We start from the raw sequence: 11,571 nt of genomic DNA, 5'->3' as shown, positions 1-11,571 counted from the left end.
TCTGATGAGAGCCATTTTTTCCAAAGCTGCTTTAACCAGTAATTATCACTTGATTTTCATTCAAACTGCAGAACGGACAGTTACCAGGCATGCAAAAGGAAAAGCAAATCTATGTGAATGAATGCACATGTAACTCAAAATGATATAAACAGTTCTGCCTACATTTATGTTCTATCTTACATTTCAAGGGCCATAAAGCGGCTGTGATTTAAGGAGAGTAGTAGAATAGAGTCAGAAGAACTTGGATTCGAATTAGGAAACAGAGGCAATTTCAGGCATTGTTGAGAACTGGTATTCTTGAGGTGGGAGAAAGTAGACTATCAATAGAAGACAGAAAAGGATAAGTGAAAATTCTCTAGTTCTGAATTTAAATGGAAAGTAGCAGTAGGAACCTATGACATATTTTAAAAATATTAAAAACAAACGTACATATTTCCTAGCTCTGACCACTGAAAAAGTCTAGAAACAACTGATGTCATGTCAAAAGGACTCAGGAGTCACCGAGAAGCTCCAACTGGCCAAAGATAGGGCCTCAGTTAGAATAATAACTGTAACGGAGTCCACGGTGATAGGAATAAATAAAATTTTACAAAACTGGTCAACACTGGAGGATATTTGTGAATCAACTCATTATTTTGAAAACTGTTAAATAAAAGAAGAGAATCATGCCTCTACAACTGAGCAACCAAACAGCTGATGAGGGGAATCTTCTCCTCGTACAAATATACCCAGCTAATAAGTGAAAAAAAGAACAAAAGAATTCACCATTCTTTGAAGCCTCAACTGAATTAATGGATGTAGGTATGAATCATCAGTGACTGCTAATACCACAGAAAGACACAACTATATACGTCTCCATGGAAGAACACATCATCACCCATGAAACTGTCTTGCCAAAACAAAACATGCAAGCTTCATTCAGATCGACTACCGATTTACAGGAAATAAAAGGACTGAAGGATATGTTACCAACACATGGAATGTAATCATCGGCATCTAGATGGGACAAATTACCTGGTTTCTTTAAAAACAAAATTCAAGGAGGAAAAAAAAAGTGAGAGAGACATGGAGGGAGAACCTATAGATTAAACAAGACTTCAGAGACCTAACAATCCACGGCAAAGTGTGGACCTTATTTGGATCTAATTCAAAATTCTTATAGACAATTTTTTTATGACGTTTAGGAGACAACTGCAAATTTGAGCACTCCCTGGGTATTTAATATTAAAAAATGATATTAAGGAATAAAAGTCCTATATTTTAAATGCACGTACCAAAAACGTACAGGTGTAATTTACATGTTGTCTCGGAGCTGCTTCAAGATAATACGGAATGGGGTGAAACAGGTGGGGGTATAGATAAAACATGACAGCCATCAGTTGGTAAATAAGAAAGCTGGATGAGTTCCTGGGTATACAAGGAACACTCACAGTAGTTTTATACTTTTGTATATGCTTAAAATTTGTGATAATTGTTTAAAAACAAGACGACACTGTAGAAAACAGTTTGGCACTTTCTCACAGGTTAAGCGTACAGCTTAGTATTTGGCAGTAGGCTATGATCCAACAACTCTGCTACTACCTACGCTGCACATCTAACAGAACTGAAAGCAGGGATTTGAACAAATATCTGTACACCAATGATCACAGCAGCATGATTCACAATACCTACAAGGTGGAAAACAACCAAGTGTCAATCAACCGTTGAATAACAAACTGTGGTCTATGTACACACAATGGGATTTTCTAAGCCAAAAAAGAAATGGCATTTCGTTACGTGCTATAACATGGATGAACCTTGAAAACACGACGTTTAGTGCAATAAGCCAGACACAGAAGGACAAATACTGCAGATTCCACTTACACGAGGTACCTAGAATAGGCCAATTCACAGAGACAGAAAATAGAATAGAGGTTACCAAGGGTTGGTGGGAGGGAAAATGGGGTTGTTACTGTTTGATGGTTACAGAGTTTTTGTTGAGGATGATGAAAAAGTTTTGGTTCTAGACAGCGGTGATGGTTACACAGCACTGTGACTGTACTTAATGCCACTGAACTGCATATTTATAAACGGTTAAAAGAAATATGATTTCTCTATATTTTACCACAATAAAAAAAAAGCAATAACAGAGCTGAAATTTCAATTCTTCCTTTTCCGAGAGTCAGTTTCATCATCTGTAAAATTAGTAATTGTAGTTGTCTATCCTCTGAGCTTAGTGCAGGGTAAGCACTCAGTAGGAGATATCAGTACTACTTCCACTTCAAGAGCAAAGGATTGCTGTGAAGATTAACTAAGTCAATGGATATGAAAGAACTTTCTAAATGGCAAACTGCTCTACAAATATTAAAAGACATTAGGTGTTACTGTCTCCCAAGGCCATGGAACAGGTCAGAAGGAGGATAATTCTTTTGCACTGGAATGTCCTACATGGGCCAAGAGAATAGATGGGTTTCTGTACTATATCAGAAGGCATCAGGAAAAGGAAGCATAAAACTTAGAGAACAATTGTCTTTTACACTGATGCTTAAACATGCTCAGGCAACTGCTTAACATAAGTGCTAAAGACATAATGGACATACCTTTCTTTCTTTTTAGGATACTACTGTAACTACTAAAAGTTTACTTCATTTTCAAAATGTAGAACATGGAAGCTTATAGAATTTCTTAAGCATATCTAGAGCCTACTGCCAAATACTATAGTTCAATTCATATCTTTCATCTCATTTTGAAACAGCAATTACAAATGTGTATTTAAGGAAACCACTAGCTTCCCTTTTTGAACCCACGAGAGAAGGCCAGGACTCACCTTAGCATAAGATGATAACTACTGAACTACTATGAATTATTACAGTATCAGAAAGAAGGTCATTTTCAATTACGCCTTCCATTTACCTCTGGCTTGTAAGAGCGGCGAGTATTTGCTAAGTCAATAATCAGCCCAAGTTCTTCATTCTGTCCTTGGATTTTGTTAAGAGATCCAAGGGGGAGAAACGTTCTTCTGGAGCAAGATTCTTTTCAAAACTCTGTCAGAAAGAATAAAATAAGGAAGAACATATGTTTAAAATCCTTTACTATGTTATCCATTTATTCAAGCCCTGGGATGCTAACATATGAGATTCAAAGTCAAGTTTCCTCCTCTGCAGCTTACAAGCGATATTACAATCCTTTCTTCCAGAGAGATCAGACGGAAGAAAATAAGCTCACTTCTATATAGTTATTTCTATGTTTGTTTATTTCATGTTGGTCTCCTAACCTGACTCTAAACTCCCAGAAGGCAGGGACCACATCAATTTTGCCTACCACTGTATTGCCAGCTCCAAGCGGAGTGCCTGAAAATAGACACAGAAATAAATACTTCTTGAATATCTACATATAGGAAGGATGGCTTTCACTGCTAAATATTCTTTCATGTATTTGGCTTATACATGTACCCTGTTCCATTGATCTCTTTGGTTATTCAAGTGTCAGCAACACACACTTTTTTTCTTAATTAGTAGACTAGTTTTAGAGCAGTTTGAGATTCACAGCAAAACTGAGCAAAATGTACACAGTTCCCACTTACACCCTCTCTCCTTCATCCCACACAGCCTTCCCCATTATCAACATGCCATACCAGTGTGCTTCATTTGTTAGAATTCATGAACCAACACTGACACATCGTTATCAATCAAAGTCCACAGTTTATTGCATTCATGGTACAAGTAACCGACTATTTCTTTATTTCTAGTATAGTCATCCCCAAACATTTACATACTGAGATACATATTACTTTCTTATAAATTACTTTATTCTTTATTTATAGTTAGGGCATTGCATTGTTTTTTTTTTGTTTTTTATTAAGTACAAAAGTTGGTTGTATTTGTCTATGAATCCCATTTCTGGATAGTAAAAGACGTATTAAAAACTATTTGCTATAAAAAGGGAAAATGGAGTACGACGGGGTTGAGAGCCAGGGCTCTATATGGTGAATTCAGATTTCTGGAAGAATACGGTATTAACTTTTGCTCACCTTTTTTAAAGGAACTTTGAAAGCAATGAAACGAGTCCCAGGCGTCCGCTGTTCAACTGGGAGATAGTCTTTCCACCTGTTAATATAGTTTTTGTTAGGCAAATTTTATGTTAGGCTGTCTCCCTGCACAGGATGAATGTGCCTTGAAAATGGAAATCATATCCCTCTACATCGGCTCCCAGGTGGTCCCAGCGTCCCGACCCCGACCCCGGCCGCGCGCGACACACTTTCCACAAACTGACACACACGGAGCCCGCGCGAGGGCCGGGTCGCGCGGGCTTCCCCGCCGGGTCGCCTGGAGGCCGGTCCCCCGCAAGCCGAGCGCACGAAAGGGCGCCCCAAAGGCGCCGGCCCAAGGCGCCCGCTGCGCTTTCCCTTTGGAAGCTGGGCTGCGGGGCCCAAGCGTAAACCCTGAGACAAGGAACACGCGCACCACGCCGCCACGGGGGACGACAGGCCGGGCGCCCACCTAGCCGGACACCCTGCATTTCTGCAATCACCGGACGCCTGTGTAAATTTCCGTCTGGCCTGTCATTTTCCAAAGGCCACTCAAGATCAGGGGACAGAACGCCTCCTCTCCAAGTGTCCTGCCAGCCCACCCACTCAAGATCAGAGGGACAAAATGCCTGACTAAAACAAAACAAAACAGAAACACAAAAAAACTGGAGAGAGGGAGGAAAGGGTGCCCTGAAAAATAAAAAAAAATTAAAAAAACTAAGCACGTTGACAGCGCTAAGAATAAACTACCAGGAAAAAGAAACCCTACATGTCAGATCCTAAAGCACAGAAGGGCAAGCCCGCCGACATTCCAGGACCGGGGGGACCGGGGTCCCCAGCCCTGCAGAGCCAACCGCAGACCGGCTCGGGCGCCCCTCGGAAGCGCGGGATCCCCGCGGCCGAGTCTGTGACCCCCGGCCGGCGCCGGCTCCCCTCTGCCCACCCTGCGCGCGGGGGCTGGAAACTGCCGCGGAGAACCACGGCGGGGCGGGAAGGGGGGCTCCAAAGAGGGTCTGGCGACTCGAGTCGCTCCGTTTCTCGGTGGGCTCAGCGCGCGCCGTGGGGGAACAGGAGCGGGGGTCCGGGAGGAGGGGACGGACGGCACTTACGTAGACCGGCAGCGGCCACGGGTAGACGGCGGGCTCGGTCCCCAAGAGCGACTCCAGCCTCAGCTCCAGCTTCTCCCCCATGTCTTCGCGCGCGGGCCCCGCACCGCGCTAGTCTGGCGGTTGGGGGAGGGGCGCGGCGCCGCCGGCGGGGGCGGGGCAGACGGGCAGGCGGGAGGCTGAGGGGGGCCTGGTCTGGGCCTCAGCTGCCGCCGCAGCGCTCCCGTCCGACCCCCGGCTCCCTCTTTGTGGTCACAGGCCCGGGGCCTCCAGCGCTGTTGCGAACTCGGGCCGGCGTGAGGCGACCACAATGAGCCGGGGGCCGGGCTGAAACACTCCCGGCGCGCGCGGCCCGCCCCGTGGACTCGCAGGCTCGCACGCACGCACGCACGCACGTACGCACGTCTTCGGCTGCCCCTGGCCACCCTCACCGGCCTGAAGTGGGGACCCGGGAAAACCCCTCATGGACAGTCGTGGCGGGTTTGACTCCCGACCTTGACGTAGCGTGACACACCCCCTCCCCCCCCCAATAAAAGAAAAGGAGCATAGGAGGCAATCTCATACATTATTGATAAACACATACAAAGACACTATTGGTACAAAACTATTTCTCCATACAGCAACTTTGAATTTTAATAATAAATACATATATGTATCAAACATTAATAAAAGAATAAAATTATCCAATATGAGTACATTTGCTCTTGTTTTGCAATTAGTTCCAGGATTCTATTTTAGATTACTACTTCATATCTGAGAGAGTTGGGTGTGTGTTTGGTTTTGTGGAAGCTGCATTGTGCTAAATTTTACCTTTCTTTCTTGAATTAAATGGCTTTTGTTATCCCTTGGGAATACTGAAGACAGCAACAGCAGATTACTACCTACCAGTGGAAAAGTATAAATAGCAATTTTAGCCACTAGTGATTCTGAAATTGCCCTTAACTTTGTCCTTATAAAAATGCTCCAAGAATTACGTTTTGCAAATCCACAGATTTACTATCCATATTCAAGTCATTTATGTGGAGAAAGAATGTAGCCAGCCTTATCAGTAACACAGGATGTTATAGCCATCAAGCCATCAGCCGCTGAAGCCACACCCAAAGCCGCACCCTGAGGGGATTCAGGATGGAGAAAACAGGATACTGGCCCTAGATAATTAAAGTGCAAATCAAGGGAATGATTTCCAGGAGACCAGATTCTTGCATCTCACCATATATAGAAAAGTGCTACATTTATTAACTTAAGATGTCTAGTTTCTTTAATTAACAGTAATCTTTTGATGTTCCAACTACCTGTCTTTTTTTTTTTTTTTGCAAGAACCTCTAAATACCCTGTGCCCTCCCTTAGCTCTTCAGAACAGTCCCTCAGAGCTATCTGAGAGGCTGTCTCCTGATTTCAGTCCTCAGTATGTCTTCCACATAAAACATAATTCTCAACTTCTAGGTTGTGCACTGTTTTTCAGTCAACATTTAATTGTATGGCTCATGTAGGTACTATGCCTAAATGTAATGGGATGAGCTGTAAATTATTAAAACTAGATAAATCCTGTCAGCTCTACCACTAGCTGAGATCCAGGCTTTCACCTCTGGATACCTCTGGCAGATATGGGGTCTGTGTTGGTCTTAAAATTATTCTTAGAATAGTGGGGACTCATTCATTCTTTCAACACATTTTATTGCTTATATTCTATGTGTCAGTTACAGTGCTGGGTCTTGAAATACAGAAGTCAACACACGAAAATACAAGGATAAAACACATTTTCTACCATATTAACTTTTTTCATTCATCAATTCATCCCTAAATCATTCAACACGCATCTTCTTATTGAATACTGATGAGGGGTCAAATGCTATGCTAAACACTCAGTATATAGCTGCAAACGAGATGGACAGGCCCTGATTTTGATGTCACTACTATCTTTTGTCCTGCCATATAATGGGACAGCTTCATTATTCCCTTTACCCTAAGTTTTTATCACAAATTGCTAATGAAAATAAAGCTGTTAGTGGAGTTTCAACATGCATAGGTAAATGAGAACACAGAACTCCCCTTTCTCATGTCCCGTTCTCCTCCTTCTAACTCCCTATGCGAAGTCACTTTGTGCCAAGGCCAAGAAGCTGTGACCCAATAAGAACCAAGCTGATTTCCTCACACTGACTGGGGCTATTGCACACTTAGAAGGCTTGATGCTTAATTTTGATAAGCAACTAGAAGACCATGGAGACAACCTATAAAAATGATTTGTCTTGGGAGAAAATACTAAAGAGGGTTAATGTGCTGTTCCACCTGTCTAACCCCCTGGATTAAACCACAGGCACCAAGGTCACCAAGTGTACTTGGCAACAATGAGCTAATAATAAAAAAAAGCATCATACTGTTATTGTATTCATTTTCCCCCAAGGCGCTCTCTGATAAACACCACAACCTCTAAGAGAATTGAGAACAGCTTCCTTGTGGGGTAGGTCATATAATATATATGCATCTTTTTCCAAGCAGTTAAATCATATCCAGCTATCAGCACACCTTACTTAAGGCGATCGTAATGTATGAGATTAAATGTTCCTACCTGATCGGAAAACTTCTTGTCCTCAATTCATTGGCTGTACTGGATTTTTTCTTCTTGGGTCAGACCTTCAGACTTCTACCAGAAATCCTTCCTTTGGGGAAACCAGGCCTTCCCAGAAACTCAGGAAACTGAAATGGAGACAGCAAGAGAGAAGGAAATTATTTGGACACATAGACCTCAATTGTTTGGTTTTAAGTAAACGTCCAAGCAAACATCTTCTAGATGGTATAATAACTTTAGGGAAATTCACGGTTTATAAGTTTGGTTACTCATAAACTGAGCATATTATGATAAGAGTACAGGTTGCATTTTGTGTCTTCAACTCAAGCAAAGGCTTCAAAAAAGGCCCAGTTATCCTTTGTTCATTAAGACACAAAGAGAGGGCGAAAAGGGCAAGTTTCGAAGTCTTTTTCTTTACAATTTACTTCCTTTCTTCAGTCTTCAACAAGATCTTCAGGAAATTAACTTTACTAAAGTTAATTATTCATAAAATAAACATAGGAACCTGCAGAAGACTATTTCACAGAGACCTGTAATGTACAATATCCATTGCATACATGCACCATGAGCTTGTCTTTTCTAGCACTGGCATACACAAAACTCTGTGTGTGTGTGTGTATGTGTGTGCACATGTGTGTCTCTTTTTGTGGTGGAGCCATAGGGAGAAAATAAATCTATTGGCTGCAATTCAGTGATGTACAAAGATTTAAGGGTAAAGGAGAAGGTAACATCAAGTGAAACAATAAAGTCATGAGGTTGTGGTTCCATAATAATAACAATAGCAGTCTTCTGTAACCAAGGGAGCAGGCTCCTCAAATTATAGTCACACCTGTTAGACCATCTGCCCATACATTTCACACTATCATTAATGGAAAACAAATGGCACTGTCTCTCCTTCCCTTTATCCATTGGCCATCCTCATATGAACTCTTTTTCTCTTCAAGGTCATGCTCTTTCCTATCTATTGGAAAATATAAGGATTTAGGAGGAGTGATACGTAATGTGCCGTGCCTTGGTACTTGTACCAGTGACGGCTCTGTAAGGAGCACTGGGTTGTTAGGAGGCTATCAACTCAGTTCCCCTAGAAGCAGACCTTGAGGCAATAATTTGAGTGCAAACTGCTCATCTGGGAGGTGCTTCCAGAAAACTCAGAAGTGGAGTGGGAATTGAGAATGGAGGCATGGAAGGAAGCCAACAGAGGTGCATTACCGAATAAATTACTCCTGCAGGGAACTGCTGCCAGTACTTCAGACGAGTTCTGTGAAACTCTACAGAACATGTCTCAGAGTTATCCCAAGAATCGGTGAGAAACTTGAAGTACTTATCTTCCAGTCCCCTGTCCTTGGTTGAAAGCTACACCCAGATACATTAACTCCTGTACACTTCTGGCCTGCCCTAAGGTGGATAATTGCAGGCGGCAGCATGATTCTATCAGCATATACTGGAATGATGAGTGCTGGGGAGATATGAGTGGAGCATCGAAACCATCTAATACAGTCGGGGCAGGAGATATTAATTATTGGCTTGAAAGTCCAAATGGATAACCTTAAATTCCTGGGTTTATGGTTTTACTTTGAGGTATTTAAGCAGGATGTATGAGTAAAAATTTCCTCTGTTAAATCAAGTTTAAGGTCCTAACTCCCTAATCTTCTGGAAAACTGTGGTATCTTTTAACAGATTTTTGAAAAGTAACATGATTAAGATTTCAAATTGACCATTCATTCATTCACTCATTCAACACACATATATTGAACACCTAAAGTATGTCATGGGTTAAACTAGGCACCAGTGTTACTGTTACTAAAATCATTATAGTGCCACCTACAATTCAATGTATTGTGACACTCAAATAAGAAAATCCATAGTTACCGTAAAAGATATTACAGAGTGCTATAGGAAGACACAGTAAGACCTTAATTCATGCTGTGGACAGTAGTATATGGGCGATATCAGTAGGGCTTCCTGTAGAAGGCAATTGAAATGGATATGTAACATGAAGGAAGGGTGAAGTTTTGAAGAAAAGAGAAGATAAATTCACACTTACCAGAAAATGAATGGTTAAGGATCAGTCCAGAAAGGAGTTCCATTCATAATCAGTATAAGAAATGCTCACTGGGGCTTCCCTGGTGGCGCAGTGGTTGACAGTCCGCCTGCCGATGCAGGGGACACGGGTTCGTGTCCCGGTCCGGGAAGATCCCACATGCCGCGGAGCGGCTAGGCCCCGTGAGCCATGGACACTGAGCCTGCGCGTCCGGAGCCTGTGCTCCGCAACGGGAGAGGCCACAACAGTGAGAGGCCCGCGTACTGCAATAAAAAAGAAAAAAAAAAAAAAAAAGAGAAATGCTCACTGGCGTGTAGGAAAAGAAAACAATGGAGAGGGGCGTAGAAGCCAGATCAAGCATGGTCCATGTATGCATAGTAAGTGCTATGGTCTAGTCTTTGTGTTCCCCTCCAAATTCATACGTTGAAATCTTAATTTCCGTAGCTGATAGTATTAGTAGGTGGGGCCTTTGGGAAATGATTATGGTATTAGTGCTCTTATAAAAGAGACCCCACAGAGCTCCCTAAGCTCTTCTGCCATGTGAGGATACAATGAGAAGTCTGTGATTCAGAAGAGGGCCCTCATCTGACCATACTGGCAACCTATTCTTGAACTCGCAGCCTCCGGAGCCGTGAGAAAAAAAATTCCTGGTGTTTATGAGCCACCCAACCTGCAGTATAATCTTACAGCAGCCCAAAAGGACAAAGAGAGTTTGGATGTGAGATTTTCCTCCAAGAAAGATGGGAATCCATTGAAGGATTTTACCTGGTAACTTAGAAGAGAGAAAAGTTTCATAACACAATCAGGTACTTTTATAAGAAAAATTTGTTTCTTTTTCAGAAAGATCACTCTGGAAATACTGTGACTAGATTTTTGGAGAAGTCTGATGGCAGGCCCGGATATAGAAAGATGAGTTGGTAGTCCATTAATATAAGTCAAACAAGAAAGTGGATATAAAAAGTGTGAATTTGTGGCTGAGAGTTCTTTTCTTTTACTACTTGAAAAATGTTATGTCAATGCTTCTGACTCCATAATTTTAGACAAGAAATATGCTGTCATTGGAATTGGTTTCTCAATAAGTGATGCATCGTTTCTGCCTGTCCACTTTCGAGATTTGTTTTGTCTCTACTTTTCAGAAGTTTAATTATGACGCGTCTTGACAAGGATACCTTTGTGTTTTTCCTCTTTGGATTTGCTCAGATCCTTGGATGTGTGCTTATGTCTTCTAAAAAATTGGGAACGTTTCAGTCATTATTTCTCTGAATACTTTGTCAGTCCTACGTGCTCTCTGTTTTCATTCTGGAACCTTGATGATATGAATGTTAGTGCTTTTGTTACTGTTTACAGGTTCTTGAGATCCTGTTCTTTCTCCCATCTCTACCCCTCAGCCTATTTTTCTCTGTACATGTGGTACATTGTATTGATCTCTTCTAAGTTCATGATTCTGTGCTTTGTAATCTCCACTCTACTCTTGAGCAAAGTTTTTTGATTGTTGTATTTTTCAGTTCTACTGTTCTCATTTGTTTTTATTCTTATAACTTCTAGTTCTTTGTTCACATTTTCTATTTTTCCCATTTCCGTCAAGGAACACATAATTGCTAATTGAAGCATTTATGTGACAGCTTATTTAAAACCCCTGTCTGATAATTTCAATAGATGTTTTATCTCAGTGCTGGTGTAGGTCTATTGTCTTTTCTCATTTATTCTGTGATTTCCTGGTTCTTGGTGCCATGAGTACTTTTCAATTGGATTCTAAACATTGTGAGTTATTATATGACTCTGTATCCCATTTAATTTTATTATTACTTTTTAGAAGGAAGTCATCCTATTGGAGGTGGAGTATGAGGACTGG

This window comes from Delphinapterus leucas, unplaced genomic scaffold (assembly GCF_059928025.1).
Source record: "Delphinapterus leucas isolate spDelLeu-1000000601 "Yukka" unplaced genomic scaffold, BTC_Dleu_Yukka2 spDelLeu_asBTCV2_sq62, whole genome shotgun sequence".
Classification (NCBI taxonomy): domain Eukaryota; kingdom Metazoa; phylum Chordata; class Mammalia; order Artiodactyla; family Monodontidae; genus Delphinapterus; species Delphinapterus leucas.
Note: the sequence above shows the minus strand (reverse complement) of the source record.